Below are 27,791 nucleotides of genomic sequence, written 5' to 3' on the forward strand. Positions count from 1 at the left end.
AAGGGGCATCAACAGTCCCCCTCCACGCGTCATTATATAAGGCGCGGATGTACAATTAATAGTTCTTTGCTGTTTAATTTGGAGGACTTGTTCATCAACAGAGTTCACCATGGTCAATTGACAGCAGCATCACCAGATGGCTGCAGGTGAATCTCCTCAGATCAGCCCATCTCATCCACCACCATGAAACTCAGACTCAAGCACTGGGATGCCTCTGCTGCAAAGAGGTACTCCAGACTTTAAGGAGGAGGTACATTTTAAGGACAAAAGGGACTGCTCTAAGTTCTCTTGACCTACTTCCAGTCTCATGATTGCTGACAGGTGTTGAACACCAGCGAGACAGGATGACAGGACCTGTTTACTTGTGTCTCATTCACCGAGAACATCTGTTCAAACCGTCCCGTTGGAGGGAGCGTCGGGAGGAATCAGGCGTCCTTCTTTGGATGGAGGATTGACGGTGACAATTATTTTCATTATTTTGCTGCTTTTCCTGAATTTTCTTTTATGTACACATAGGTGACAAAAAAGGCAGTAGAACTCATTGTGATTTGTCCCATGGTTTAACATATCATTAAAAGACCGACTATGTGAACCTGCTGGCCACTCAAAATGAGCGAACTGGCTCTCAAATGTTTGAGTTTCACGAAAAGCTGGTGAGAATATGGAGCGAGAGAAAGAATTGTGTATCATTGAGCTGCAATTCATAGAGACGTCACACGGACTGTTTGTTTTGGTACGGACTAAACAGCTGTTGTCTCAACATATGATTAGGAAAAAAAAAAATTAGGAACAAGTTAAAACAAAGGCGGCAGAGTGAAATCTTGCAACAGATACTTTTTTCCTCAGAGTTTCTTTGCTTCCTCTTGGACAGACTGATGTAAATGAGGTGCAGCGGGCCACTCTTTTGCAGTGCTCACCGGTGGACAGATGGATAGCACCTTGACAAACAAAGAAAAACAGACAGACTGTGTCGCTTCACACAGAAGCGGGGAGAAGTGGTGACAGGCGATCTCCATGCATATTGATGCCAGCCAACCACGCTGGCCTGTGTTTGATTGAATAGTCACACAATGGGAGAAGGCAGGCTACCTTTCATGTTCCTCCATCAATCAGTGCAGCAGACTGCAGCTTTCTCAGCTTTGTTTGAGTGTCAATTAGCTGACGTGGTTTGGGTTGCAAGATAATTTTGGTGAGGGTTCTGTTTTTCATAAGGCAGACAGCGCACAACGCTCAGCTACAGGACCAGTCAACGCCCTCAAGCCTTAGCAGAATAGATTGATGGTCAAAAAAAGGCAGAGTGGTTACTTTTTTCAAAGAAATAATCGGTGAAGCATCTTTTTATCTGAGAATCAGGTCAGAGAATCTTCCACCATGTTTGTCCAAGGCAAATATTATCAGTGGAACGCCTGTGATTGTGCAATTAAAACATCAGCTAAATCAAAAATATTTCAGAATATTGGCTCTTTTCTTGATTGGATGCCCATTCGTTTCCCCAGTCTTCGGTAACCATACATGGAAACAATTGTAGAAAGCACCAGCGATCGTCAGATTTCAAACTATGGTAACTCATAACAGAGAGAGAGCCAGTGATGCACGGAAAATAATCTCCTGCTCAACATCAACAAAGCCAAGGAGCTGCTTGCTGATTCAAGAAAAAAAAAAAGGAGGCAAAGACACACATCCCCGTCTTTATCAGTGGAGCCGAGGCGGAGCCGGTGAGCTGTTTTTGGTTCCAGAAGGAATCAACATCAAAGAGAACCTGTCATGGCCATCACATGTCTCCACCTTGGTAAAGTAAGCTCAAAAAAACAGCTGTAATGCTTAAGGAAACTTAAGCAGGCGCCTAAATTCCTGTGCCGATGTTTTGTTAACCTTTAAAGAGGAGCAGAGAGCATGCCGACCGGAAACATCACAAACTGCCATGGTTTGTGCGTGCTCTGTTCGCCCGGCTGATACAGATACAGATACAGAAGTATCCGCTGCCGTACCACCAGGCAACCAAGTAGCTCTCTCTTTTACGGCTGTGAGACTCCTGAATTTACCATCTGAACTCTGAACATTAACAGCTTTATTTTTATGTTTTATTATTCACTCATTCATTTTATGTTATTTAGTTTTTTTGTGAGTGCCATAACGGGACTACAGCTGTCATTTTGTTGTGCAGTCCTAGTTGTCTGATGACAAATGAATTGAATATTGATGAAAATTAGTTGAACCATTTTCATGCAGAACTAGTTTTTGATACTTTCACTGCATTTTGGTGATAATACTTTCAAACTTATACTCAGACTGAGTCAGGTTTTGAATATGGGAATAATTCCATGTATGGTCAGCTGACTATAGCATCTGAAGTTTCCCTGTTGCTGAAGTAACTCCACCTTGAAAGATTGTCTCTGCTGTTCCAGTAATCGGGAGAGTATACTCATTGTAACTAATGAATCATCCTCATGAGGAGATGCATGGACATGTCAAGGAGGCGCAATCTTTCTTAACAAGATGAATCAGAGGTTGGCGATGGTGATGGCCAGCCAGAATCTGAGTAGCCCCCAGAGGTTCATGAACTTTTACTGCGGCCACAAACTCAATACTTGATGTAATATTGTTCTGCTTTAATTGAGAAAGGAGCTTGTTTAATTGAGCTGCTTTATCAAATTTAAAACAATTGGACGCATGAAACTCGTCCTAAAATGCTTAAACCCCCAAAACACAGAGCCACACAGCCAGCCAAATTAAGCCCTTATTTACCGAGGGTGTACAAGGCCATTTGTAAAAATTTAAACAAATATTCCTTGCCTGACAACGTCTTCCTGCTTGTTTGACTCTCTTCAGTAGCGCTCTGCCGCACGGTCTGTTGCTCTGCATTCATTACCTTGTCTTTAATCTCTACTTCTGCAGCAGCTTTGAAATCTCATCAAGCAGTCAGTGGCCTGCAGCTTTGCGCTCCTGGCAGGATGCGTTCAATACTTAGCATTCTTTATGCTGCTTTGAGCCTAGCTAGAACTGCTGGGCCACATCAAACCATAACTTCATCAGTTTTTCTGCACCGTGCGTGAAGTAAATTTGTGATGTCCATTTTAGATATTAAGCAGCATTTAGGAGGAATACAACTTCAAAGGCTCGCTACAGTGGAGGATAGAACACAGGCTCGAGGACACTTTGTAAAACCATTCTCCACTGCTGTTTCTCAAAATGCACGACTAGCTGCGAATAGCGGTGTTGAAAGGTTTGAACTGCGACCTGTAGCTTGATTTATCAAGTCATTTTGAAGCTTCCAACCACAACTCATTAACCAAGATAAATTACAACATCGTCACTCGGACATCTAAAGCCAATTTACTCTCTAATTCACCTGATTTGCATGTCTGTGGCACGGGGGAGCAATGCGGGGCAGCAATGAAAAACTTACATACACACACACACACACACACACACACACACACACACACACACAGGAAGAATGCGATAACTCTAAAACAGAAGGCCCGTATTGGCTTGGGGCTGCTGACTCCCTCAGTCTTTGTACTGCTGATAGGCTCATTCTCCTGGCTAATTGGACCATAATAGGAAGGAGAACTCTTTAACTTCAGATTAGTTGAAATAAAGCTTTGATTAGGTAGTTTAGCATTTTAATTATCCCTTACATTACATCACTTTCAAAGTCTCGGACCAACCTAGCTCTCCTGTGCTTCTTGTGCTACTCAACGTGTCTGTTAGCCACCTTTGGGCTGTTGCTCTTTACAAATCTTCAGGAATAAACCGGCTGAGTACGTTTTTTTGAAACCCCCAAAAAATGACCAAATAATCTTACATGACACTGATTTTTCAGATTGGGAACATGTGGACACCCAGTGTGGCATCAAGCTCTGTTCTGTGATCATGTTCCGGAACTAGATACAGCTTTATTATTTAGGGTCTAGTTCAGATGAATAAGAAAATAAATCAATACAGTTGACTGGCTGTGGTTTGATATGTGAGTTAATGATTAAAGCAAGGAGCAACTGCAGTATGAATTACTTGAGTGTATATGCTGTATGCTGTATATTGTCATCAATCATTACCTCCCTGGTCTGTCAGTATAGAAGTACTGACTAGATAATGCATAATTCCAATGTGTTAATTTGCAAAAACAGGTCAATTACTGTTTAAAGATGCAGATTTGATACACAGCTGGAAAACTGAGGGACATGTTCTTGCTCGACAGATGCAAAGACACTTTGTCTTTCTTTGAGTGATTAAAGTGTTAGAGGTAAATAAGAAAGTTTCACAGCTTAACTGATTTAGAATTTAAAATTAAGTCCTGTACTCATTACTCATACTGTGAATGCAAACATTTGTGGAATATGGTTGTTATTGTTGTTCTTATAGTGTTTTTAATTGCCAATGTTGTGAATGTGTACTGTCTTGCATGTGTTTTATTTAATGTTTTTTTACGTAATGTTTTTAACAGAGTTGTTCCCATAGCTACAAAACTGCTATTAAGGTGTTTGTTGAGGGGTGATACCTGCAGCCCCCCCAGTTTTGTATCATCTAACCAAGTGTTTTAATTTTTCATCCATCACTTTTCATTAGGAAGACTTTCATCACTTTTTAAGGTCACATAGTCCCTCAGTATGGTCTGTGTAAATGACACCATAATAGTGTAATAGAAGGGAAGCTGCTGTGTTTGAAATCAAGTGTTTTTAACTGATATATAATACAAAGTATCTATACATTTATATTATGAATATAACTATTTATTTACAAAACAGGGTCTAACAGTGCAAGGCTTAAATAGTAAACAGTCAATATGAAAACAAGAAAAGTGTTAAATCAAAGTAATAGGGAGGGCTAAAAGCCAGACCAACAACAGATTAAAATAGAAATTAAAAAGCATTCTCAATAAAAGTACGTTTTGAGGAGTGATTTACAAGAAGGAACTGACTTTGCAAGCCCAAGTTCCCAAGGCAGGGAGTTCAGAAGCTGTGGCGCTCTAATGGAAAACGCCAGAAACTTTTGCTTCCTTTTGTCCGAGGCGCACACGCAGGCCCCGGATAGGCTTTCAAGGCGAAAGCAAATCCACAGACAGGTACAGCGAATGTATATTTGTAATGTTTTCTTCTTTTCTTAAAAGGCAGGACCCATATTTTTTTTCCCCAAATGGGAAATGCATTAAGTATGCATGCTGGACTGGCTACCGGTCATTTCTATGGCAACAAAACAGATTCAATCTAGTATTAAAATGAATAAACCAGTACCAGCTTGACTATTATTCCCTGGAGTTCGAACAAAGATTATTAAGGAGAATAATCAAAGAACACTTCAGTGGCAGTGCTGCGTGCCGTCTTTGACGACACAGGGTGTTGTGAGTGCACCAGAGAGGATTAAGAACAAAATGGTTAAGGCAGTGGCTTAGACTGCTTGCTTGAATGGCCATCTCAGCGGGTCAACCACTGAACACCTAGCAAACAACGTCACACAATGAGCTGCAGAGCAGTGAGTCAGTGGCTCAAATGGATGAAGCTTCCGCCCCCCCCCAAAAAAAAAAGTAATTACATCCAGCCAGTCAATTACACATAAGGCCACATGTGGTGTCCCACTTTGCATGTGAAAAGCAACCAATTTTATTTTCTTACTCTCACTGTCTTTCTCGCTGGAGCTTCTGATTAATGATATTAATAAAATTGGAGAAGAAAAGAAATTTTCAGCCAGCATGAAAAGTAACGGGAAAAAGATCTCTTTATGCCAGGCAGTGGTGTCTCACATCCAGGTTGCATCACGTGGTATTGGTATGATATGGCGTGTCAGATATTTCCCTCATGACACTCTAACAGAGTCACTTCCTCTAACAATGTTATGTGTCTGTACCTGGTCTTGATGAATTCCCACTCATTACAGTCTATTTTTAAGTTGAATGCCACCCACCTACTAACTGCTGCCAGCTTGTTTTTGCCTTGCTTAACCTTTACTTCCACAGCTCTGATGTGGAGGTGCAACAATCAACTTCACTGTTAATAGTATCAAATGTGTCTCTGAGCAGCTCCAGATATGCTTTGAATGAACAGATTAGAATGTTTCTACACTATGTCAGCTACTTTCTTTTTAGCAGAGACAGTCACGTCAGCAGCATGATTTGTGCTCCCAGCACCAATGCTAGGTCCAGACTATACCTGTTGCCTTAGAGTTTTTGCATATATTGATTATACATTATTGATCGCTGATAATGAGCTGCCACGCTTGCAATGTCACCTGCTGTCACGTTTCTCAAGAGGCCTCTTGCCAAATCCTCTTAAATAATTTGGTAGTCAGTTCTGAGGTACCCCAGTCTGTTGCCTGGTTCTGTGGATGTTTGAAGCCTCTGCAAGTGTCTGAGCTGCTTCCAGAATCAAGGAGCATCCTCATGTCAGACTTTGGGATAAGAGGGTGTTTTACTTTTTTAGTCCAGCTGCTGCTGCCGCCTCATAACTGTAGACACTGGTGTGTGCTGGATGGCGGGGCTCGGTCTCCTTGAAATACCCTTTTTCACAAGCCCTGCATTAGCCAGCAAAAGAGCAAAGACTTGAGAAATCACTTGTAGGGATGTAAAGTTGAAGACACTTAAGACTTTTTTTTTTTCATCAAAATGCAATTCCGAATACAGAGTGCTGCACTTTGCAGGAATGCTTTAAATTCTTAAAGGGGCTTTTCTGATATCCAAATAGGTATCGATCAATTGTTGATTTAGTTACTTACTACTTAATAACATTGATTAACTGCAGTGGCATCCACCCAACAGTCCCCTTTATTATTATTATTATTATTATTATTATTATTATTATTATTATTATTATTATTATTATTATCATCATCATCATCATCATCATCTACCCATTAATATGTATAGAGTTTTACATGACATTTGGATCAGCAGGGATCCTCAGTTCTATATTTCTATGTTGCAGCTTAACCAATGACTGTTCCTTTTTCTATCTTTAGTGAATTAAAATGCATTGGTTTAACAGGCCAGTGGATTTCTTACATCAGTGTGAACATTTCTCAGCAGGTGTTCTTTCCTCTGCTCTAATATTCATCGATGTTTACAGAGTTTGTGAAAATACAACTGGAGGCTCTTTTGGCCAAAAGACCAATGGACTCCTGCTGCGCTACTTGAAGATCTTTGGCTTGAAAATAGTTTGAGTTACTTTCGCTCAAACATATATCTTAACCTTTAAATCCACCTGCAGAAAAGTATTTGCTAGAGACTACGTGGTTAGGGTTATTGTTTAGAGTAGTCAATCTGTTATGCAGTCTGGCCACGCTTGATATAAGCTTGGAGTTTTATTGTTTTGAGATTTTGCGACAAAGTTTGGAAAACCCAATTTATATATACATCTTTAGTCGAGTCACTTGCATATGATACTTAAAATTAACATAGATATATAAGAAAATATGACAAATTAACAAAAGAAAACCCTTAAACGACATGCTGGGGTTGTCCATTAATAACCACACTTCATACCACAACATAAATATCTGAGTACTCGAATGAGATGAATCACAGACCTTTTTAGGTCTGCAATATGAATGAACTGTTTCTCTTTTTGGACGATGAACTTAAGGAAATAAAAAAACACATTTTTCATAAGTGGCCACCCATCAGCACTGGTCCATCACCCCCTCGCCTCTAACCAGTGGTGTGTGGGTGTGTGTTCATATGTGTGTTGCTTCGACTGCTCATGGCCATGTGCTCGTGCCAACTGATGGGCTAATGCCTAATGTAAGATGAGAAGGTGGCAGAATAACATCCAGAGGCATCCTTATTTTTCCAGCTGTTTTCTTCTCCTATTGCAGGACTGGATAGGCTTGTGTCCCTGCTCGGTGGCCTCAAGGGCGACAACCAACCAGGAGCCAGTTCTGATCTGACAGACCTCAGGCTCTGAGCCGCGGCGTGTAAAACACTCAGCAGGCCATGGAAATTAAAAACAGTTGCGAGCATATTTGCTCGGCGTTTTGTCTAAATATTCCAACCAGAATAAATATGGCAGGCATAATAACACCCCTTTTTTTATTCTACACATTTTCCCGTGTCTACAGTCCACTCAGGCCAATTGTGTGTGTCCCTGCACGTGCTCTTTCAAGAAGACAGAATAACACTCAGCACTAGATGGTGCTTAATACAGTGATAATAAATCACTCCACCCATTTACCCCACGTCGAGCCAGATGAGGTGAAACAATTTAGCTAATTTTGGCCTGATGAAAAGATAAGCCTCTTGGGGCTCAAGTGAAGTCATCAAAACATCTGTTGTTAACCATTAAAAGCTCCCTGTGCCGTGCTGGTGCCACAGTTGTTTTAATCTCCTCTCACTGTAGATGCAAATGTATTAGCTGCCATGTTATTCGCAACAATGCCACGATTAATGAGAATGGTGTGTGTGTGTGTGTGCGTGTGTGTGTGTGTGTGTGTGTGTGTGTGTCCGTTTCCTGGCCAGATGAGGTCGAGGTGTGTCTCTCGATCAATTATCACTTTAAAGTAGATTGTCCGGAAACTCAGACAAGAGGGCATGTTGTTGAACTATGCATCCCGGCCTAACGCTGGTAATAAATGCACTTGAAACCACAGAGATATCAGAACACGCTACAGAACGTACCAACTCCATTAACATTGCAGGAACATGGACCGACATTAGAGTGAGGTCTATGAGTCCATCACCCAGTAAACCATAGGATGAGAGATACAGGATCACGCTTTTCCCAATGGTACCTAGTCTGTCCTCTCTGCATCTCCTCCCGTCCCTTATTCTGTTAGGCTTGAAGAGACAATTTCTATATGAACTTAACCAACAGACGTTAAGCTAGTCACCATTAAATTATTATTTACCTGGTTTCATTAAGAGGTCTGTGTCCCGTATTCTGTAAAATGAGGGATTTCTTTCAGTCAGGTTTAGATTCTGATCAGATTTTGATTTGTCCCTGGTTAAACATTATCATTGTCACTATCTAGATGAATGGAGAAGCAATTTAGGACAGTGTTATATGGTTATGAGTGACAAAAATCTCCATTAGAATAGAAGACTAACGCTAACAATAGCTGCTCATTGCTACTCCTGCACGCTGGTATTTTTAGGAAGATGATTAATTCCTCCACACTACCAGTGGTTTTCCAGTTGTTTCGCTCCACTCTACTGTAATTTTCCACAGTTGAATTTCAAGTCAACGTCTTGCATTCAGTGCTGGTATACACTTGCGCTTGCACGCTAGACCCGTGTCAACAAAAGCGAGCACAGCATGTACTTCAACTCTAGCACGAAGGTAAACTTTTTCATGAAAATGAAAGTCTCATTCACAGTCAGCGTCCAGTGTGCTGATTCAAGCAATGCAACATAATTGTCTTGCAGAGCACAGTTGTGAACACAAATGCCCTCTGTGCCTCCACTGCTCCCCACAGTATGCCAACACATCAGGGATGCATCTTTGACCGGGCTCATACTAATTTTGCTTTTTGCTAAGCACCAGCATGAAAACACAATGTAAACATCAACGTGAGCTTAGCTGAACACTTTTCCTCGCTTCAGCCGGAAAATACACAGTAACAGATTCAGGTAGTGTACCATCGAGCCATAGCCTGAAGCGCAAAAGATATTCTTTGGCGATTCTCTTGTTTGTTTTTTTTGTTTTTTTTCTGTGTGTGAACTGGCTGAGCGAGTCAAGCATTTTGCTCCTAATTTGGCCCCATAGCCGTGATGGCGGTGATAATAAGCACATAGAGATAATAAAACATACTCTTATGGAATAATAGCCGGGGCTTTTGAGTACCCTGGAAAAGCCAGCTGATGAATTTTTAAATGTTAATCTTTGAAGAAGCAGCAGGAGTGCACTCGTCAGTAAAATGAGGGGCTGCCAGGAATCTGCAGCAGGATAATTAATTGTTGAGTCTTTACTGTGGGGATGCATCTACCGAGACCCATTGCAGATATTATACAGCTGTTAACTTTTGAGCCAATTCACCATTTTACCCCTTCACACCCCCCCTCTTCTTTGTATAGCCTCTGTATGTGTGTTTGTGTGTGCATGTGTGTAATGATGTGTACACATGTGTGCACTCGCATGCATGTGTTAAGCACCCCCCGAAGCCCTTGTGTATGGGAGCCAGATGCTGCAGCTGCAATATACAACCTTGTTGACAAAAAGCAATGTGGAGCGCTATAGACTTGTGAGCAAGTTTGTTGTATATATATTATAATCTGGTATAAATATTCATGAGCTGCACTTAATTTAATGTAGTTTTAAATGTGATTGAAAGCCCGAAGAGAGCAGTAACACAATGTTTCCTTCTTAGCTTAATGTTTTGTCTTTGGGAGCTGACCTCCATGACCCATTCCAAGAAAAAGTAACAGCATAATAATCGAGTCACTCCAAACAATCTCTGTGGCAGTCATTTTTGCTTGTGTTCAACATCATGTGTATTCTTTAGCTATTTATTATAGATTCAGTTTTTTTTGGGGCCGGCTCATGTGCAATCGCTGCCTCGCAATGAGGGCATAGTTGGCTGATACTGTTTAATAGCTTTTAAAATGATAATTTCTTTAATTTGATGGAAAGTAATTAATTCTTGTAGTGTCTTCATTTCAGCGTGCATCCTGTTTTTCATATCAAATGGTGAGGAATGTGTGGAATGTGACCTTTTTAAATTTGCGCTGAATGTTTCCCTGTAATACTATCACGCCCAGTGTTTGGTTGCGCCGAACAAAATCTTTCCATTTTTATTTTAGTAATTAACCTCAGTTGAGGCCTAGAGCTGCCCAAGTTAATGAAGTTGAGATTTCTGTGCAGGATTAATTAGAGCTCAAATAGGAATGGCGGGGGGGTGGGGGTGGCTAAATAAACAATGTAATAAATGACGCAGTGCATGGTCTTTAATGCACAATTAAATTGGGATTGTCTTGGGATTGGGCAAAGCACACACAAGTTACTCTCTTAAGCTTGCTTCATATATCATGCCGTCACTCTTAATGGTAACAGCCGGCCAAGAAACCCCATGGTGATGGTTAAAAATACTATAGATAAACATGCAGACACATTTTTTGTGATGTCTCCTTATCAGCCACCCAAATAAACCAGAACACCTATTCAAATACATCCCCGAGGCTGAAAGCCACCAGTCGTTATCTTACCATGGAAATTCAATGCCAAAAGATTAAACAAGGTAAAATAGCATTAGCTCCAGGTATGAGATGTGGAAAATCATCTCTCTTATCGATGTTTTTCTACATCGGTTTGCCAACCACAGTAAGCAAAATAGGGAATCCTCTCTAGGTGGTATTTATGATTAATGCGTTTATTGGGAATAGTTCATCATTTTGGGAAATAATCCGTATCCTTGTCTTGCCTGAAGTTTGGTGAAAACATTGCTACCACTGTATGGTAAATATGTAGTTGGAGCCAGATGCTGGGTAGCTCAGTTTAGAGACTAGAAACAGCTGGCATGGCTCTGTCCAGGGCTGTCACCAGGCAACAAATGAAGGCTTCAAGAAGCTCCTGTTGTTCAGAGGTCGGTGGGCAGTTTCAGTGAAAATCAGAATCAGCATTCCTTTATTGTCCAACGAACGGGGAAATTTGTTTGCCACAGCGGCCAAAGGACAGACTATTACAAAACAGACAATAACCTTTGACCTACGGACAAAGCCAGGCTGGCTGTTTCCTCCCGTTTCCAGTCTTTATGCTATGAACTAAGCCAACAAGCTGCTGCCCTAGCTGCATATTTATCCTACTGTAATGATGTCATAGTGATGTTAACTAATTCAAAACATTTTTTTGAGAGTATTTCTAAAGTATTTCAAAGAATGTATGACTAGTCCTTCAATTACTTTCATTGCAAAGTCTGACATGATATTTCCTTGATTGCTGGCTATATATACAAAAATATTGATTAATGCTAAATATGTTGAAGAAGAAAAAGCACTGAGCTGCCTTCTGCACTTTTAACTTCTTAAATTGACATCATAGCACAATATTGTTCTCTGTACTTCAGGTCCCATTTTTGGTACAGTTTTTGTTTTTGTCAAAAAAAAATTACTTTAGCAAATTCCAAAACCTCTCTGGAGGTTTTGAACCACAGTTAATCACGTTACCATATTTACATTCTCCTGTGGTCTTCACTAAAATAACTGATGTATTGAATTTGCCGTTACTGCCTTTGCTGAAGTGGTCCTTAAGTGGTCTAGACGAGACTATAACTCCAGCGCGTGATGATGAAGGAGGCCCATAATGTTGGTTACATAATGGCACTATATGATCTCGGGACCATACAGCTGGGAACTATACTAGTGTAATAACTGACAGACTCTAAATTCACATCCTTTCGATGATGACAAGTGGTTTCAGAAATGGAAAAGTGCTGGCCAAGTGTCAGTATCTTTGATGTGACTTGCCTACTTGGCACCATATCTTTTTGGCTAGCTGACTGTCATCAATCAGAGGCACCACGGAGGAGAATGTGGCTCCTCGATGACAGAGTTGACAGAAAGATCACATATTTTCAGATATTCCAGGCTGCTTTTTAGGGGATTACACTCTCATGTCCTGACAACTAAGAAAGCAGTTGTTGGCCAGACCGCTATCTGTACACCATGTTGCTTTAATGTTAAATATCTGCTGGGCTTTACAGAATTTCAAATATTAAAGATGATTCATTTGTATTCAGTACATGAACCTCTCGCTAAAACCAAAGATTTCTTTAAATATCTGAACCATGCCGTATTTTCCTCAGTACCACTTAAACTGTTGATGCAAGAGGTCGGCTTCAAGATGTGGTAAAAGTAAAACGACTTAAAAGTCTGTGTGAGTTGAGGCACATCAGACGGAGCATAACGTGTTCATTTGTCCAGATTTCTTCTTCAGTTCCCTCGGGACCCTCCCTCCTTCTGTTGCCTTATTCCTATATTTCTGAGGGGGTCTTTTCGGAGAGATCTCTATCAGAGAAGTATCTGTGTTTAACAGTTCACTTGGCAGCACTTCACTCAACAATAAGGAGGCAGAAAAAGCTCTGTGAAGCGAAGGTGCCTGAAAGCAGTGTACGCTGTGTGGTCGGCTCTTTTTAAACCCTTACCCCGCATGTCTTTGGGTTCAAATTTGCTGCGAGAAAGATATCACAGCATCAGAGGGCCGCTGTGATTAGTTCACTCTGGCTGGTGCAAATTGGCCTAGCTGCAGAATACTAAACGCAACATATGCCACAGAATGCTGACTACATTACACAAAAAGTGTATTCTAATAGCAGCCCAGTTGCCAGGAAAAATTGTTAGCAGGATCTGAAGGTCTGAAACCACTGGATAGTTTGAGGAAACCTTGGGACAAGCGTCAGAAAACTGATATTTTTGATGGGAAGTCGGGACATCTCCTGCCATATTTTATTGGCAGCCACAACAGGTTATTTAAGCCAGAACCGGATGTTTTCCCTTTCCCTTACCAAGAGGTTTTGTGTTTGCCTTAACCTAACCCCAGAATAACTACGGTATTGTTGACGACTGGACATGAACCCCAAATAGACCAAAAGTTGCACTATAAAGAAAAGTAAGTATGAACTTATCTGTGGATTTGCAGACACACACTCTGCCAACATCCGTTCAGGCAACACTGATTCCGGTGGTCAGGTTGCTGAAAAAATTCTGTGTTATTTCTTAGTTTATTGTTTTATTACCTGCTACAAATCCCCTCTGTCACAAGAAGAAAGGTAGGTATTTCACCTTCTTTGGGCTTCATTTGCTTTCATTGTAAGTTCTCGGGTAGTACAGTTGAATATACATTTTATTATCATAATCATGGCAAATGCAAGTGCCCAAAGGATGCTGAGGGAACACACTTACACACACACGTGCACACACACACACACACACACACACACACACACACACACACACATATTCACACATATTATTAATAGGAGCTGGCATTTGCCTAATTCAGTGAAACACCTGTAACAGGAAATGGGAAAAAAAAACACTTGATAACGCCTGTATGCTGACACTCGCACCCTCAGACGAGAAACATTTAGATGAGACGGCTGGTGAATAATACTGCCTGTCTGTGCCCGTTACTGTATCCCAGCATCGAAATATATTTTTCGTTTTATGTTCGAAACCTCGCATTTATTATGGCACCAATAATAACAATATCAAATTACAGGTGGTGGAAAATTGTCAGTCACTGGGGCTACACATCGAACTGATTCAACCAAACTGGCTTAACTGGTAATAAATTATTGACGCACAGGTTTAGACAAAAGTCATAAGTTCTTTGATCTTAACCGCCCCAGAGCGCTTCCGCTGTTTTTTCTTTTGAGTTGCACTTCACTACAAGTCAATGGTGTGCTTCCTGTTGGATCATAGTGTTGTGGACTTCCTCCAGTTATAGGATATGTGTTATTCATTAGAAATCCTGTCCTCTGGCAAGGGAATGCAGAAAATTCAAGCTTAGACCATCGACCGATCAGTGTTACCTGCTGGCAAGCACTCGCAAAGATTTCTACTTTAGTCATCAGTCCGACTGTATGTGTCATGGCTCACTGCAAATAATCTCATTAAATCTTTGTCTCTAATCACTTACATACATACGTGAAGCTGGTGCAGGATTTTTCTTAGAATGTGGATTACTTTAATGGATGGGTTGCATTCTGTTTTGTGCACAACCATAGTTTTTGTTTACAGATTACTTTGTATTTATGTATATGATGATATGTCTTTAAATGTATAATTACTAGTGAAAATATAATTGTTAGTTAGAAGGATGTTAACACTGCTGTATGACTGATTGAACTGGTGTTAGAATTTATCATCAGATGTGAGTGAAGACCTGAGCCCATATTTAACAGTGTGCCAGTTGTCCATAATATTATAAAGGAAAAGCAGATCAAAGAGCAGAGATGGCATTTATCCACTTTATCCTAGCCTAATGCCAGTTTTCATGTACGCTCTTGAAGTCCCTCATTAAGCCAATGCAAGGTGGCGAAGAAATTCGCTCAGCTTACTTTTCTTTCCATTAAGTCCTTTTCTGAACTGAACCCAAAAAACTTTCCCCTCTCTTTTCGCCCATTTACTCCCTCAGCCGTGCTAGTTTGAGGCAAAATGTCTCTATCTGCCTCAGAAACAGGAGCAACCCAAAATTGTTCCATCCTTCAAATGGCCGCTGTGAAGCTGGGCTATCTCATTTTGTGAGACGTTTCTGACAGTGCAAAGACACTAATGAATATGCTTAATTTGCTGATCACAACAGAGACACAAGGGGAAGAACTGTGTCTCTGTGCCTTCGAGATGTTTATGATGTTCAGCAGAGGAGTTGATTCAGCTGCGCGACAGGGTTGCCTTTGTGCTGATATTGTATTCGCTCAGCAATAATGATACAGTATTGATGTAAATCCATGTGTGTCCATATCAAATACAGTGGGGAGATGGGTTTTCAAACAGGCCAATAGCTACAAAAAACCTGAAAGAAACAAAGCTCGTTGTTTTTTTTTTGTTTTGTTTTGTTTTTTAAAAAAAGGAAAATGTTAGAGCCTTTATAGTGTACATGCAGAAAAAGATTTGAAAAAAAAAAAAAAAGGTTATTGAAGAAATTTACAAGCAAAAATGTTCAAGGATGCTTAAAAGAGAGACAAAAGACAGGACAGGTGTGTTTTCTGCATTAGACACTGAAGACAATATTGGACAATAAACTCAAACCTCATTCCTCTCCCAACACTGTCACGTCCTACAGTTACAAGATCTCTTTTGTTGCAGAAAAACCCACTGTTGCTTTTACACACAACACCGATTTGACATCATACACAGTACTGTTAAACCTTCCTCTTGTGGACACCGACCTTATGTCCAGTGCTCTATCTGCCCTTTGTCCCATAAACTCAAGGAGTCTGTAAATCCCCAAAGTGGGAGGATGGACCATCTTAAATCACTTGCCTCCCAAGAGGTTGTTTATGCTATTCAGTGTCCTTGTCCCAAACTATAATGTATGTAGGTAAAACAAAGTGGGCCTTGAACATACAGTGAAAGCAGCGTTAAGAACATAGACTCTTTCTGTGTCACAGAAATAACATTTCTGGGCCATACACTTGATAAAAAAACCCTCCACAAAGGGTGGAAACCAAGTTCAGCTTCAGGCAGATATCAAATGGATTTTTGATCCAGGCAGCGTATCTCCAGAGGGACTCGGCGTGCTATTTTTTTATTTATTTTTTACGTAGCATTTTGTTCTTCTGTTTGGAGTGCGTCTCTTGTGGATTTAGTGATTTGTAACTGTCTTTTTACATTTACTTTTGTAGGCTTGCCTTCTTCTGTTGGGCTACAATTTATCATTATCATTATATCATATAACGAATAAGATGATGGCGCATTTTAGTAGCATAGGGGAAGATGCTGAAACTTGTTGTTTATGGAACGCAGTGAAAATGCCGTTGAGTGTCTCGGAATGTTAACCAATGACTCGCTCAGGTAATGACTATAGATGGCATCTGAGAAAACAACCTAACAAATCCAAATCAACATTCCGCTAAAGTGTGGAGGGCCTCCTAGAACCAGTAGACGTTGCTGCCCTTAACATTTTCCTGTTGAAATATGGAGAATTGAGAAGAACTGAAACCATGTTGTTACTGTCTTTCATCCAAATACGTTTGTTAGGAAGTGGTTACACATGATGAACAAGTGGAACCACGAACATTTTAAAGTCCATGTATTTATTTTGGGTGTCTACTAGAAAATGTTTACATGGTATGTTGTTGTTAATGTAAAATAATAAAAAAAGATCTCATACTGTCCATTGCTGCAGCTCTTCTGTCCACCCTCTGTTTGAATGCTCCATTTTAGCGCCTGTCTCTTTAAGGCCACCCTTCTGTGAAGCCCAGTTTGCACTAATTGGTCGGCTCGCACAAGCCTGAGGTGGCACCGCCCACCGTATTTCTGCACCAGAATTCCTGCTGTTTTTGCAACCACACGGTGCTATCAAAGAGTTTTAATATCTTTACGGTATTTATATAGCACCTGGACAAGTTTTACAATTAAGGACACATGGAAATCTAACTTTGAATTTTACATTGTGGCATTTGGCTGACGCTCAAGTATTCAAGACAACACAAGGCTGCTAATCTATACATATTTCTGTTTTATATCAAAGTAATGTTTGTTTTCTATCTTGGAAATCTGTGTCCTGAGGATGAAGCTGAAAAATAAAAAACAGAAACTTTTCGTTTTTCCTTTTGATTACTTATGCAGCGTCTTTCTTGACCTACCTGTGAGCAGCCTCAACAGGAGGGCATAGCGAGAAAAGATTGCTGAAAAACTGAAAAACACCACTACATCCTACATGCAGGCCGACCAGAAGGAGCCTCTGGTGCAGCAAAGAAGAATGTGATCTCTCACCGGTGTTCAACCTACGAACAACTGTGTTTGTTGTATAATGAAACCAATGGAGCGATACAACTCAAGAATCATACCTACAGTATACACTCTCTTTCTGAAGTGTAGAGCAATGGTACCATTCTGTCTAAATGTACGGAGAGGTTTTATGAAAATTGTGAAGCCCCATATTATGAAATGATTAAAAAGATACAAACCATTCTCATTCACTTGTTAATTCCAATTCATTAATATAAACACCGGTTTGATACAAAAAAGTTGATTTAATAAGAAAAATATAATCACAATGTTGGTTTATGATAATGAGAACATTACACAACTTATTAGATTAGACGCTGCAGTGCTACCTCTGCTGTGCGCAAGTTCATTTCATATTGCTTTTTGCCTGTGTATTTACTCCTGCAATCACATGCCTCATTAGATGGCTCATGTAGCATGACCTGCTGTCTCCAATTCACTCGGTGTGTAAGTACAGAATAAAGGTCTCGCTGATGTAACTTTAAAGTGGTGATCAATAGAGAAAAACATTGTTTAAGTTTCATCTAAAACTGATCTTTCAGCTGAAAGAAACAGAATCCTATGAAAATATTTGATTCATATCACCGTGAGTGATGTGTTATTTATTACTGTGTGTATGGTGATTCAGTAGAATGTGTTTTCTTAACCAACCTGTGAAGCCGAAGGCACACTTCCACATTGTTAATATTATAAGGGCTGAGCAGTGTTTACCATATGTGTACTGTCAAATCAGGGCAGTACACAGACATAGAGATGCACTGTGCATGGTGGCATCATCTGTGTGTGTGTTTTGATTGTATTTCAACATGTATGTTTCTGTGACGCTTTCTGTATACTGTGTTTTTTGTATGACTGTCTGCTGTGGTCAGACTTAATGACCATCATTAATAAATGATACATTTAAAGTTATTGTCTTTATTTTACAGTCAAAGGTTCAATATGTAAGAATCTTAGTTCTAACATTAAAATAATGTCAAAATAAGACTTGATGTTGTGATGTCTGTCTGTTACAGGAATATCTACCAAAGTTAACATGCTGACCAGTTAGCCCCAACTCACCCTGGTCCAAACGCTCCTGTGAAAGCTTCACTTGTCCCCAAGCTCCATGTCTGTAACGCTAGCTGCACCGCTAACTAAGCTAACTAGTTAATAGCAACTAAAGTTATCAGCAGTTTGCTGTTACCATGGTGCTGTTCTACTCCCTGTTTGTTTCAGGTATGGATTTCATGTGTGGTTGTTTTTTTTACATATTACAACTTTAAGAAAAAATCAAGACAAATCAAGACAAATGCTAAACATACCAATAAAAGTTAAACAACTTTATAATGGCCATAATAACCATCCAAATAATGATGACACATGATCGAGTATTTAATAACCATTTACCCAATATTAGCAATGTAAGTTGCAACTTTCTAAGACACAAACACTTGCTGAATAAATGGTTTATAAATGATTATACATTTAACTTCAACTACTGATGGTTATTATAAAGTGTTATCTCTGCTTTTTCTTCTTTTATCAGAATAAATACAACGCGTATTCATGTACAGTAAAAGTCGGACATATACAGACACACAATTCATTGTCAGAAATCCCATCGCACCATACAGAGAGACGCCAGAGGATTTCTATTCACTGTTTATCTTATTATTCTCCAACAATGAGTTGTTATACAATGGTATTCTCCTCAAAGTTGTTGTAACTGATTGCGGTCTGTCTGTTCCAGAGTGTGCCTGTAGCACTGCGTACAGCGTGTGTAAAGACGGCCCTTTACATCTGCTTGGCCTTATTGCTGATGTACTGTATAACACCCTGAGGAATAACCAGTGGTGCAGTGTCTGATTGAGCTGCCTGGCTGCAGACCTTTCATGACAGGGAAAGCAGAGCTGGATGAAGCACTTTGATGAGGCAAAGAAAAACCCATGGTGGAGGCTAAGCAGCGCTCCCATCCCCATCTCCCAGGGAGTGTGCCCTCTCTCTTTAGGGTGAAACTGCAGAGTTACCTTGAGGCCTAGGGCTTGAAGGGGTGGATGCAGAGAGCCCCCCTCACCCTCCCCGCCCACTGGCTATGTCTCAGTGGGTTATGCAGTAATCTGAGCGACAACATGAAGCCTTGTGACCCATTTGTTCAGATTGTGATAGCGGTATCAGTCTTTGGGCGTTTTCCATGAGAGATACAGAAAGAGTGGAGAAACAGGCTAAAAGGCTTAGTCTCTAATAATGTTGGCACTGGGATGTTTCACACACACACACACACACACACACACACTAAAACTGCTGATGTCTTGGATTTCCTCTGATCCAGTGTGCTGAGAAGATATGGAAGGACTTCACACAGCTCCACTAAATACAGCAGCACAGTGAGCTGAATGTGGACCACCAACATATCAATTAATTATTAAGACGAGGAAAGTAAAGTAAGCTGGTGCTTTTGGGTGTCAATTCAGAATGAAGTCACACAAATACAAATGCAAGCAATGAGGCAAAAGCCTTAGTTTTATATAAGATAATTATGCAACCACTAAATTCACTTTCTATTCAGTGTAAGTTTTTTGACAGAGGTGGTGATCAGGGTACATAAAACAGACAAAAATACAGACAGATTGAGCCTGTTCAATACTATTCAGTGCTATTTTTTATGCAACTTAGACAAATCCTTGTTCTCTGTGTTTTATTGTCATGAATTTGTGAAGTGGCTTTCAAGGCTAGATTCTACCACAGTAAATCCTGCTGCAATCATGTGTATAAGAATACCTCTCACCTTGAATCGGATTTTGAAAGAGCCTCATGGAATATTTGATTCCCCTTCACAACAAGAAATATTGAAACCGAACAAGGGCAATGCTGTTTTTTTGTTAGTTTAGCTGCAACAAAAAAAGGGTCATGGTGCTTATGTCAAATAAGTATATTCTACAGGACATAGTTATATTTCTCTTTTCAAACATATTTCAGTCTTATAGAACTATTGAAATCTTTACTGCTGGACATTCTACTGGTTTCAGTCATTCTGAGGTGAAGAGCTGCCCGAACTTCCTACACAACTGTCATCGCGTTTATCTGCCAGTAGCAACTTGAGCTAGTTAAAGTCAGTGCATATATTATCAACCGTTCACTAGCCATGCTAACATTATACCTTTTGTACCCTTAATCTGTTAACATTAATGTGTCTATGGAGCTGTGTTACAGGGCACATGACTGTCACCAGCCACCACGCTGGGAGAACATTCAACTGGCTGGTAGATCTGCTTCACTCAGTGAACAAAAAACACAACGCACAATGCTCAATTTGTAAAAAAAAAAAAAAAACAATAAAATTAAAATCATTTTGCACCCTGAATGTTACGCCATTTCTCTCTCCACAGTAACATTTGTCCTGTGTGACAAACATTTATGTTTTCACAAGTAGAGACAACAAGGTCAGCTCAGTCACAATCACCTGGAGAAGTGTGAGGATGATTGAGTATTATTTTCAGGTGACAGTCGAGGACAGTAATTATACAAAGTTTTCCAATGAAGATGTGTGATCATTTTTAATAGATACTAGGTGTTCCCTCAGCCAAGGGCATTGATTGACTTCTGCTTTGCTTTGAGTGCTGCTCCAGTGTCTTCATGGATGTGCTGGGTATTCATATTAAATCATTTCATTTCACTTCGAACTGCATTTTAAGGTGGCTGAATAATCACTCGGGTGGTAAATCTTCCAGTCATTGAAAAAATAACATTTAATTCATTCATTGTTACAGACATTTGGTGTTGATCCAGACATGGCCATTGATTAACTTGTATTTTAGCGGTGCTCCAGAGAAAGTGTTCATGACATATCACATTTACAAGAAAGCTTTGACCTTTGACTATCAAAATCCAAATAGAAATTCCGTCAGGCACTCAGAGGTATCATGTTGAAAAGAACTGGATGGGCAGAGGGATAACGAAATAAGTCAGTTCTGCTCTTTAGGTGTGTTACAAGAAAGACTTGTGTGTGCAAAAATTCCTTGTGTTTTTACCCCCACAACTTTTTTTAATCGTACAAACTACATCCCCTTGGCGTCTCAGGATCATCTTCCTCAGCTCCTCAATCTGCCGGCCAGCCAGCCCACACCTGTCAAGGTTCTTCATTTACCCCCACTCATGCCGGTCTCGCTCCAACATTCATCTGAGCCGTTCTCTTCTCCCCGCTCTCCTGCCATCAGCCTTCATCGAACCCTGTTATTCCTATAAATGTACTTGTTCTACTCAGCCCTGCTCCGTGTCCTGCTCCTGGGTCCAAACGTGTGCTCTTAACACTTTTAACTGCACTGTTATTGAAATGTTTTGCATTCAGGCTCTGGATGGATTGTGCGTCTGGTGTCTGAGTTGTGCAGTTCTACTTGACCAAATACACATTCTTCTTTTTTTTTTTGTTTATTGCTTAAAGAAATGTTCTATACAGCAAAATGTTGGACTTGTAGGACTAAGGCTGTCCATACTTTCAAGACATTATTTCAAAATCCGTAAGAAAAACATGCCACAGCATTTTAACTCAATGCTATGAGAACAACTTGAACGGATAAGATGACTGAACATAAAAACACTGCTTAGACAATACACGAAGAAGTCATTTTAGTTCAACAGACAGCAATTGAATGTTCTGAGCGTTATAAAAGACCTTTAAGTAAACATGAAGGTCTTGTTAGTTCAACAAATAACAATTTAGTGAACACGGATAAATCGTTTTCAACAAACACAATTTTATTATGTGTGACTGATGCCCATATTTTTTTTCATGTTCGTCCAACAGACTCCCCCCCCCCCCAGCGTGGCCTCAGCTAAATACAAACAGTGTTTTTGCATAAATCCTGACAGCAGATTCTGGCACTGCATGCATGTGCGCCTGCACGAGTGCATGTCTTTGTCTCTGTGTGCAGAATTGTACAATCAACAGCCTTGTGTTTTCATTATGCGTTGGTCAGCAGTGAGCTTTATGTCAAAGATCACATAGCTATTTCAGCATAAAAAATCAAGCTAGCGCGTGCTTCTTTTGTACAATTACACAATGTGCCACAAGCACATCTTCATCTGCATTACCTGCTGCAGGAGTCACAGACCCAGTCGAGCACTAAAACATGGTGTGTATACCCGTGAATTTCTTAAAGGGTGATTTTCTAAAACAATATGCCTTTGGCAGTCATGGCTGAAGTTCTGCAGTAATGTTTCGCCCTATTTAAGTTCATTCCCAAAAATGTTAAAGTCCTGAAAATTAAAGTGAACACTTCTTTCAAACCTTAGGAAATATGCCAGTGTAATTTCTTACTGGGAATAAAATGGGAGGATCGTTTTTTAAGTTCTCCTCAGTGAGTTTGGTACAACAGTAGCTTCAGGAACTGTTGAGCTTAACAGCTGGAAAGAGCGTGCATGGCTCTGCGAAAGGTGCAACTCCAACCGCAGCATATCTAGCATTCGTTGGAACAGAACACAATGACAAGACATTATTGGGGTTAGCAAACAGAAATGTAAAAATAGAAAAAAAAAGATCTTTCTCACAGTGAAGTCGTGTCCTTTCTGTACTCTCAGCCCTCTAAAGAAAATCTCGGCAACTGTTGGATTAAAAATGGAGCGCAATTATTGTGAGCTGGATGTTGTATCAGATGGGGCTGATTCTCAGTGACTCATCTGGTGAGGCTGCTGTGTAGTCAAGTGTGTGTGAAAGTGTGTGTGTCCACGGTTGCCATGCAGAGCAGCTGTCCACAGCGTCATGTGCTGGGGTGCAGCGGTGTCTTTGTTGAGAGAATTATGTACGTGTGTCGAGTTAGGGGGATGTAGCAGACTAAACAAAAAGCACCACATGTTGAGCAACTGCCTCCTCGTACCCCCCGCTGATTGTGTAACTCATACGTTTGTCCATCGACATGCTACCCATTTGTGAAATCATTCAAAAACACGATGTTTACTTCAGTTGCGACACATGGATAGACTTTTAACCTGCCTGGGGATTTTTCCGAGAATACAAGAGTCTCAGCTGTTTTCCGCTCCTCAAAACAGACAGCGGAGTGGATGATCGCTGACATGTACAACTTTGAAGTTACTACTTAACTATTGATAACTATACTGTATTGCGGCACCCTGCTGTGATGAAGGTTGTCGGAAACTAATCCCACTATGAAAGTCTCACATCAGAAGCATCGCCAATGCAGCCTTGTTACATGGGCAGGAAACCTCGTCACATGCATTTACAGTACTTCTGATGGATCAATCTCATCAAAAAAGCTGATTTGAACACTGTCTGGGACATCCTTTTTTTTAATTTTTTTGTAAAATGATGGTAAAAACCTGCAGCCCGTCCGTCCTGCTGCTGTGTAACATTTTTGACAGATATCTCTTTTTCATGTACATTTCACACACTGTTGTACCTTACCTGTACTCTTACTGTTGGTGGCATTGTTTGCAGGCACTTAGGCTGCATTCGCAAATCTCTGGACCCGCGGCACCCAAGAGGAATTAATGCCCCCGGCTAATTGATTTGCCGCCTGCATTGTTGAAAGGCATATTTAACAATATCACCATCGCCCAACGGGACAGTCCTGGCAGTGCAGCAAATTAGTTCTTATATTTGGCAACTTTTAAAATGCATTTCGTGACTATTTCGAAAAAAGAGCCAAGCTTGTTATTTAGCAGCAGCTCGATTTCCAGTACAACCATTACAGCCAGAGTACCTTTGACCGAGGTAATTAAGGGGCGTTCACCCTTGGGGCCTGAATAAAGTATATCAATAAAGTATAGTGGGCCAATTAGTTTTTGTCAGTCAACATTTTCACAATCACAGTGTTACTGGCTCCCAAACAAAAGCTCTCGAAACCAGTCAGGAAGCCTGAAAATCAAATATTTGAAAACAAGTCTTTTTTGTTTGTTTTTGTTTCATCATAACTGAGTCAGTTATTCATAGGAACCTATTTTTTCATTTACCAACAAAGCATTTCCAGACATGAACTTTTGCATATCAGATGAAATACTCAACAGCAGCTTTCAGCTGTCTGTACCGCACATATAAAGCTGACAGGAAAAATTCACTGACATTAATATTAACATAATCTTAGGAAACAGCTTGAGATTGTTTTGTAGTTCATTAACGAATAATTTGGGGGGAAATATATTTGTTCTTTGCAGCCGTATCCCTTTTGCTCAAACTCACACGCAGTAAGACACAGAGCGGACCCACACCGACTATAGTGCTCTGTTGTTGGCCTCTGAGCTGCGCCGCTGGAACAGGTGGGTGTTTATGTGCCCTGCTGAATGGGATCTCAGCAGTTATTGTTGAGGGCATTGACTTCATGCTTTAACATTTCTCCAGACTGTGCACATGAATTAATAACCTTCAGTTCACAAGTTGTCCTGCCCCCACATTTTATGCTCAGCATTGTTTCTCCTGCACAAATACAGAGTATAAACACAATTATTTCAATATTTTTCGAGGCATTTCTACTTGCAACTTGCAACACTCACGTTACATGCAATATCCATGTGTGTATGTATATATATATATATATATATATATATATATATATATATATATATATATATATATATATATATATATATATATATATATATATATATATATATATATGTGTGTGTGGGGGGGGGGGGGTTCACAAATCAGTAAATTATAAGTTGGAAAGATGATTTGTTGTTATGTCTATGGTGAATAATTAACACTGGGCCTCGCGGCTGTACCAGCTGCTAACAGGCCACAACATGTGCTGAGTGCCAATAGTGGCCATCTTCCTGAACCCCAGTGTGCTGGACTCGTCTCTGGCTTGTGTCATTCATCCTCAAGCACTGTGTGTGCATGTGTGTGTGTGTATGTGTGTGTGTGTGTGTGTGTGTGTGTGTGTGTGTGTGTGTGTGTGTGTGTGTGTGTGTGTGTGTGCATCTTCAGCCTTACACTGAGGGCTCACGGCTCGGGATTTCATTAATTTCATTTAGCATAGCATGTAAGCACACTAAGAAAGAAAACCTGATTACTTTAGGTATGAGATTAATGTTTAGTGTCCATCAGAGTGTCAACAAAAGGAGGTTTTTGTCGCTCGTCTGCAGCAGGCCAATTTCCTCCTCCTCTCTGCTTTTTTCCTCTGCCCTTGACAGGCTCATATTAGATCTTGATTGGGTGACGTTTGGCGAGAAATCAGTCAAACAATAACAATAATCATGTGGGATCGGAACAATGGGTTGTGCTGAAGTGGTTGATTTATTATCAGAGAAGAGATGTAGGATGTTAACATGTTATAAGAGAGCAAGAGTTGGAGCTGGCACATAGTAATATTTCCATTATTTTCCCTTGATAAACACTCCACATTTGTCGAACGAAAACAGACGACCGGGGCATTTTCAGAATGTACAAAACTGTTTTGAAATAAAATAGAAAAAAAAAAATCTGTTATCAGCCCTTCCTCACGCAGAAATGGATGCAGGCGCATTGCTGTACACTCACACACATTGTTCAGAATGTGACATTGTCCTCCCTCAAAAGAGAACATGAGCTTATAACAGGGCCTGAACCACTGATGTGAGGATGCCTGGCTCTGTGAATTACTCTGGCCTTGTTGTTTCTGGATCGGCTGAAGCCTGTAGGGACTGACTTAGAGTAATGCCTTGCCCCATATCTCCCTCAGCACTCAGCCAAATGCAGCTACGCAACAGCAGCCCCACTTAATGTGATCTTCCCTGGCTTTCTGAGGTGGAAGTGGCAGAGAGACAAAGGGCAAAGAAAGAGTCAGTTGACTCATTGATGCACGCACACACACACACACACACACACACACACACACACACTCAACAATGCGCAGCCACACTCCAAATATAGTTGGTGGGTTTGTGCGTGTGTGTGTTTGTGCGTGCATGTGGGTGGGTGCATTTAAGTGTGCATGCAGCTCACATGTGAGTCTCTGTAGGCTTGAACATCTTGTATCTCAAGAATTCTCTCCCTCTTCAGTTCCTAAATAAAGCTGCCCAGTGAAGTGGAGGAGGAAACACAAGAGAATCAATCATACAATTATCCAGATTTCCTCTGTCACTTCAAACGGAGAAGAACTCAGTGTCTGACCATCGTATTGGTGTGGGGGCGGGTGAGCGTGACTGTTTTTTATCAGCACAAACTTTGTTTTAACAGCGAGTACAGTGCTGTCAGTCCTTTTGGCTGGCAGTCGTTTTTTTCAGTGGCAAAAGCGTGATGGTGAAAGGAAAAAAAGAGAGAGAGAAGGAGCGTGCAGCAGAGGGAGATCTCCGGAAGAGCAGAGCAGAGGAAATTAAAAAGTTGCTTTCAGACATGAAACTCGCGAAAGTCTCGCACAGCTCCTTACGGCATGGTTTGCCTTGTGGTTGAGTGCGCCGTGCGTGCATGTGTTTGCATTTTAACAGGATCAGATCAGACCCGTGTCAACAATACAAAACCGTTGCCCTGGTCTTCAAACAAGCACATAAAGTAATCTGTAATAAGCTGCGAACAGTTTGGTGCTAAACCCTCTCATTCGATACTAGAAAATTTGATTTTCCAAAACCAGACCAAAACCATTTTCTAAATTCGACCAAGGTAATGCTTTCGACAGGTCCATTGGGAAAATGTCACTTGGCTGTAATGTTTTAATATGTGATGATGATGATGATAACGGTAATGTTACACATGAAGTTGACATTTTCACAAGTCATTGGCTTGTTGTTGAGTTCATTGCATGTGTGTGTGTGTTTGCATATTTACAGCATCAAATCAGAACTGTGTCTTTATTACCACTCCCTCGCTCTTCAAACAAGTACACACTAATCTGTAACAAGATGTGTACACTTTAATATTAGCTTAACTCGCCTCAGGTTATGCTTTTTTAGGCCCATGAGGAGATGAAGGAAATGTCACCCGAAAAATGTACCTTTCCCATGTCTGAAAATCCCAATTTCTGTGTAAATTGAACAATTTGTTGCTTTTTATTGGCTATTTTTGCATGTGAAATGAATTTCTAACATGTACAAAGTGAGTTAGGTCACATTTCAGACATGATAGGCACTTTAAAGGTCCTAATGAGGTTGATTTTTGAGTCTCGCTTCCAAATCGTCGAATACTGACACTTTGGTTTTCCCAACTCATCAGCCGACCCAACCCACAATCCCAAAGCGTCAGTATTCGACGTGTTGGTAACGTTCAGCTTTTCTCAGAAGTGACAGAACTTTGAATCTTCACCTGAGAATTTGGGAATTTTTGATTGGCTTTTTTTCCCACATGTGGATTAATGTTTCCACATACATCCTCCATGGCCTATAAGATATTTGTTCAAACACGAAAAAAACATTTTGCATCCAGTGTTTTCCTTCCTGCTCCTCTCGCTCCTCTGCCCATGCATATTGCTGCATGTACTGTATACGCTCAAAGAGTGAGAGAAGTTTTCTTTAGTGT

The sequence above is a fragment of the Acanthopagrus latus genome, chromosome 4, assembly GCF_904848185.1.
Source record: "Acanthopagrus latus isolate v.2019 chromosome 4, fAcaLat1.1, whole genome shotgun sequence".
NCBI classification, from domain to species: Eukaryota; Metazoa; Chordata; class Actinopteri; order Spariformes; family Sparidae; genus Acanthopagrus; species Acanthopagrus latus.